The 6,000-nt window shown below is 49.3% G+C and overlaps 1 protein-coding gene across 1 annotated transcript in view; it reads left to right on the top strand.

The window, feature by feature from the left end:
- The first annotated feature begins 4,910 nt into the window (after positions 1-4,910).
- NCAPG2 (non-SMC condensin II complex subunit G2) overlaps positions 4,911-6,000 on the top strand; it is a 42,674-nt gene continuing 41,584 nt past the window's right edge. Inside the window, exon 1 of the mRNA XM_069860430.1 lies at positions 4,911-4,975. The gene's annotated coding sequence lies outside the window, so the exon portion shown is untranslated. The remainder of the gene's footprint in view (positions 4,976-6,000) is intronic.

Here is a 6,000-nt window from a genome sequence, read left to right as displayed (position 1 = left end):
GGTTCAATAAAGCCAAGTGCAAGGTTCTACACCTGGGTCGGGACAATCCCCAGTTTCAGTACAGGGTGGGGGGTAATGTGGTTGAAAGCTGCCCTGCAGAGAAGGACTTGGGGGGGGCTGCTTGATGAAAAGCTCGACACGAGCTGGCAGTGCGCTCTCACAGCCTAGGAGGCCAACCGTGTCCTGGGCTGCATCAAAAGAAGAGTGGCCAGCAGGTCAAGGGAGGTGATTCTGCCTCTCTATTCCTCTCTTGTGAGACCTCACCTGGAGTATTGTGTCCAGTTCTGGAATCCTCAACATAAGAAAGACATGGAGCTGTTGGAACAGGTTCAGAGGAGGGCTACAAGGATGATCCGAGGGCTGGAGCACCTCCCATATGAGGACAGGCTGAGAGAGTTGGGCTTGTTCAGCCTGGAGAAGGGAAGGCTCTGAGGAGATCTTATAGCTACCTCCTAGTACCTGAAAGCTGGGGAGGAACAGTTTATAAAGGCTTGTAATGATAGGACTAGAGGCAATGGTTATAAACTGGAGCAGAGCAGTTTTAGACTAGACATAAGGAAGAATTTCTTCACCATGAGAGTGGTGAGACACTGGAACAGGTTGCCCAGGGAAGCGGTGGATGCCCCATCCCTGTAAATGTTTAAGAGCAGGTTGCATAGGCCTTGGGCAGCCTGATCTAGTGGGCTGTCCCTTCCCATGGCATGGGGGTCAGAACTAGATGGTCTTTAAGGTAACTTCCAAACCTAACTATTCTATGATTCTAAATCCACCAGTTTGGGCTTAGAATGGCATTTTTTTTTAAAATATATGCAGAAAAGGAAGATATTAGCACACTGTATAAATGTCAGGTTTCATACTTCTTAAATTTGGTTTTACTTTTCTACAAGTATGATGATTGCTCATACAACTTATTTCCAGCAACCTATTTCACAAGCTGCTTGCACTTAGATAAACCCCTAACTTAAGAAATACAGTCAGGACCTGAAACAACCCTGATTCTTCACCCTTCTTCACTGTAGCAGCAAAACACTCCATTCTTTTTCATAGTCTTCTGCTGGAAGTCAATGCCTGCCAGCTGTCACAGTGTGGGGATTATAATGGGTCGGAGGACAGATGCCATTTCCAGCGACTGTGCAGGGATCTGTCCCTCCTGGAACCTTCTTCTGATGTTGCCAGTGGGTAGATATTGATAATTTGCTGGATTGTCCTCTCTACACTTAAGTGGTGACAGGTCTTTGTCTAGATGGAAGTATGATGTAGGGAGGGAGGCGTGTGCATGTTTGGCTTTGGGTGGAGACAAACACAACCGCTGTGTCGTTATGCTGCTCAAGAAGATGAGCTTTTTGGCTGCAAACTCTTTCTGCCATACTGACTTCACCCTGGGTATGCAACCATCTCAATTACAACCTGCAAGTAATATAACCCATGCTCCTACACTACCTGCAGTGCCTTCTATCTGGAACATAGTTGGTTTAAAACCCAGTTATTTTAGAAGTTTCACATACACTCAGCTGACGATTCAGGAATCAAAATTTTTTTATCTTTGTTTCCAGTAACATTAGTCACATGTTATGTACATTTTTAAAGTAATGCAAACCAGCATTAATTATATGGGCTAAGTATATAAGGAACTATTTTTCATCTTCGAGTCTTCAAACTGTATGAAAAACAGGTAAATGGTTTACTCAAAAACTTTAAAAAATGCAACAGGACAAATCTGCAAGTCAAATGTCTATGGCAGGAAATGTGAACAAGTCCTTATTTTAAATACAAATTAATACTGAGAGACACAGGAAGATTAAGGAAGATTCTGTTAAAAATGAAAATATCAGCAAAAGACATACTGCTTTAAAAAGTAGCGAATTTTTACATATAACCTTAAATAAAATCTGAACTACATCATGCTTTTGAAAATTACAATCTAGAAAAGTCCAATCAGATGTGAGAACTTTTATGGAAATTTTGTTGGTCTTCTGTGTGTTTGGCCAGTAAAGCAGGATGCACTGAACTGCTATGACTGACTGAAAGGTAATGACTTCAAGTCAAGCACCTGCACCTTCTGAACAGCAAGCACTGAGAAATATTATGCTACTGCAAATGCAAAACTGAAAGATATAAATTAAGCCCTCCGTAAGTCATATTGACTGGTTTTGGTTTGCAGAGCTTAAACAAATGGAATATTACAGAATTTGAAAGCTGATTATACTTGCTTCAAGGAACCGAGTCCAACTATTTCTGAACACTGCAAAATAAGTCTGGCAAGAAAGAGAAAGCAGCCATTCCGCGATAGATTTAAAACCCGAATTAGATACCAAAGTGTAAATATAGTCCGGCCTGCATAATTTCCTACAAATTCTGATGACTAGCCCATTTAGTTTGTTGTCACTTTGTGTGTACTGCAATGTAACCTACAACTTATGTACTCTTCACCACGACTAAGATGAAATATGTAGCTGTTGACAATACCAGCAAAGACATTCTTGAAGAAGTCACCAATAAAATGAACTGCATGATGCTTCAGGAGCTAGCAGAAATGCTTTTGTAAAAATATCATGTCCACATTACACAAGATCCATGGAAGAAGGCACACTGTTTCTCAATGAATTTAACCAAACATTTCTTATCCCTGTTTGAAGGCTCTGAGACTTACAAGATAGCTACAGGAATTTAACAGTAAGCTGGTATGTAGATTTACTCCCTGTCAACACCTCTTGAGTAAATGATTGTGTGCTTCTCCAAGGAAAGCTGTGTAAGCAAGCCAACCTTATTTATAATAAGCAGGGAATTACAGAATGGTTTGGGTTGGACGGGACTTTAAAGCCATGGGCAGGGCCACCTCCTACTAGATCAGACTGCCCAAGTCCTATCCAACCAACCTGGCTTTCAACACTTCCAGGGAGGAAGCATCCACAACTGCCCTGGGCAACCTGTTCCAGTGCCTCACTACCCTCATTGTGATGAATTTCTTCCTAATGTCTAGTCTAAATCTTTCCCCTTCAAATTTAAAGCCATTCCCCCTCATCTTATCACTACAGGTCCTTGCACAAAGTCTCTCCCCAGCTTTCCTGCAGCCCCTTCAGGTACTGGAAAGTTGATCTAAGGTCTCCCCAGAGCGTTCTCTTCTCCAGGCTGAAAAATCCCAATTCTTTCAGCCTGTCCTCAGGCAGCAGCCACCTGTTCTTCAGCCCCCTCCTCCATAAAAGGTGGCCTGAGGAATGGGGAGAGTAGTGACCTTTGCTGAAGGCAGCAGTGAGGAGCTGAAAGTCACCAAGCATACAGGTGGTAACTGACTGAGAGCACCTCTCCCCTTTGCACAAAAACCAATGCCAACCTGAGTGAGTGCATAAAGGCAAAACCATGGGGTTTGGATCATAGAATCACAGGCTTACTCGGTTGGAAAAGACCTTTGAGATCATCGAGTCCAACCATACTTGTCCACTCCTAAATCATAAAATCACAGGAATAGTTTGGGTTGGAAGGGGCCTTAAAGCTCACCCAGTTCCACACCGCCCTGCCATGGGCAGGGACACCTCCCACCAGACCATGCTGTCCAAGGCCCATCCAACCTGGCCTTGAACACCTCCAGGGATGGGGCATCCACAATTTCATTGGGCAGCCTGTTCCAGTGTCTCACCACTCTCATAGTGAAGAAATTCTTCCTTATGTCTAGCCTAAATCTGCCCCTCTCCAGTCCATACCCTTTAAATCATATCCCTAAGCACTTCATCTACCCGTCTGTCAAACACCTCCAGGGATGGGGACCCAACACCTCCCTGGGCAGCCTCTGACAGCATCTGAGAACTCCTCGTAAAGAAATTTTTCCTAATGTCCAACCTGACCCTTCCTCTCGTCCTGTCGCCTGTCCCTTGGGAGAAGAGACCAACACCCACCTCCCTACAACCTCCTATCAGGAAGTTGCAGACCGCGATGAGGTCTCCTCTCAGCATCCTTTCCTCCAGGCTAAACAACCCCCGTTCCCTCAGCCGCTCCTCATTAGCCTCAGCCAATCCCTGCTCTCTTTCCTTGCTCTGCTTCGAAATCTTTCGGCTTTACGCCATTATTTAAACGCGCAGACGCTTCCCTTAAATGATCTTACACCATAGCTAGACTTCTCTCCAGCAGTCGCCCAGGATTCGTGCCCTTTAACCTCTGTCTGTCAGGGGAACGCGAGCCCCCACTGACAAACAGCCCGCCCGGCTGTTCCAGGGTATCGCCTACCCCCCCTCCGCCACCTCCGCTGAGGAACAGCCCGCCCGGCTGTTCCAGGGTATGGCCTTCCTCCCCCCCCCCCCCGCCCCCCCCGCCCAGAGTAACGGTCCCGCCAGGCTCTTCCAGCTTAACCCCACTCCTCCGGCTCTTCCAGGGTAATGCCTCCCCTCCCCACGCGCAGTGTAACAGCCCCCCCGGCTCTACCAACATAACCCCACTCCCTCCGCTGAGTAACAGCGGCGACCGGCTGTTCCAAGGAAACCTCCTCCCCCCCGCAGTGTAACAGCCAGCCCGGCTCTTCCAGCGTAAACCCCCCCCTCCCCGCGGTATAACAGCCCACCTGGCTCTTCCAGGATATCACCTCCCCCCCCACTTCCCCGTAGGGTAGCGCCCCCCCCGCCCTCTGTGCCAGGGTGACGCCCGTGCCCCCCTCGGGCCGGCTGGGCCGGGGGAGGCGGAAGGGGGGGCAGCCGAACTCTCGCGAGACGCGCTCTCGGCGGCGCGCGCCCTCCCCGCGCTCGGCGGGAGATTCGAACGCGCCTCGCTCGGGCCCCGCGCGGCGGCCGGGACCCCGCTCCGCGTCCCCGCTCCCCGGGCCGCCTCCTACTCCTCCTCCTCCTGCGGGCTTGCCCGCGGGCAGCGCTGGCGAGAGCGCCCTCCGCGCCGCTGGAAGCGGAACCCGCGGCTCCGCGAGGGTTTCTGCCCGAGGGAGCGCCGGGAAAGCGGCCGGTCTGCCCGCCTGCGGCCACACCGAGAACCCCGGCAGGTAAACCCTCTAGGGGTCCTTTGGGAGCGTGAGAAAGCAAGAGAGCAAGCGCCCTCTGTCAGGGCTGGGCCACACGGGGCGGGGATCTTTATCCGGGGTGTGCGGAGAGGCCAGGGCTGGGACAGTGTGTTTCCCGCTTGATAGAATCATAGAATAGTTTGGGTTGGAAGGGACCTGAAAAATCACAGAATCATAGAATCACCAGGTTGGAAAAGACCCACTGGAACATTGAGTCCAACCATTCCTATCAATGACTAAACCATGCCCCTTAGCACCTCGTCCACCCGTGCCTTAAACACCTCCAGGGAAGGTGAATCAACCACCTCCCTGGGCAGCCTCTGCCAGTGCCCAATGACCCTTTCTGTGAAAATTTTTTTCCTAATCTTGAGCCTAAACCTCCCCTGGTGGAGCTTGAGGCCATTCCCTCTTGTCCTTTCCCCTGTCACCTGGGAGAAGAGGCCAGCACCCTCCTCTCTACAACCTTCTTTCAAGTAGTTATAGAGAGCAATGAGGTCTCCCCTCAGCCTCCTCTTCTCCAGGCTAAACAACACCAGCTCTCTCAGCCATTCCTCATAAGGCCTGTTCTCCAGCCCCTTCACCAGTTTCATCGCTCTTCACTTGATCATCCAGTTCCACCCCACCCTGCCATGGGCAGGGACTAATTCAGGCTGCCAAAGGCTCCATCCAACCTGGCCTTGAACACCTCCAGGGATGGGGCATCCGCCTTCCCTGGGCAACCTGTGCCAGCGCCTCAGCATGAAAAAATTCTTCGTTATGTCTGGTCCAAGTCTGTCCCTTTGCAGTTTATACCCATTGCCCCTCATCCTATCGCTACAAGCCTATGTAAGCAGTTCCTCCCCAGATTTCCCGTAGGCCCACTTCAGGTACTGGAAGGTCACTGTGTATATGTATAAATTTTAACCATAGGTATGCATAAATTTTCCGAGAAATCTTATGCATGTGTTATTACTCTCCAAGGTTTAATTTTAATGCTATTATGAACTTAACTACAATCAAATCTCTTG

The sequence above is a fragment of the Phaenicophaeus curvirostris genome, chromosome 6 (genome assembly GCF_032191515.1).
Source record: "Phaenicophaeus curvirostris isolate KB17595 chromosome 6, BPBGC_Pcur_1.0, whole genome shotgun sequence".
In the NCBI taxonomy this organism is placed as follows: Eukaryota; Metazoa; Chordata; class Aves; order Cuculiformes; family Cuculidae; genus Phaenicophaeus; species Phaenicophaeus curvirostris.
Note: the sequence above shows the minus strand (reverse complement) of the source record. Positions and strands in the feature narration are given on the sequence as shown.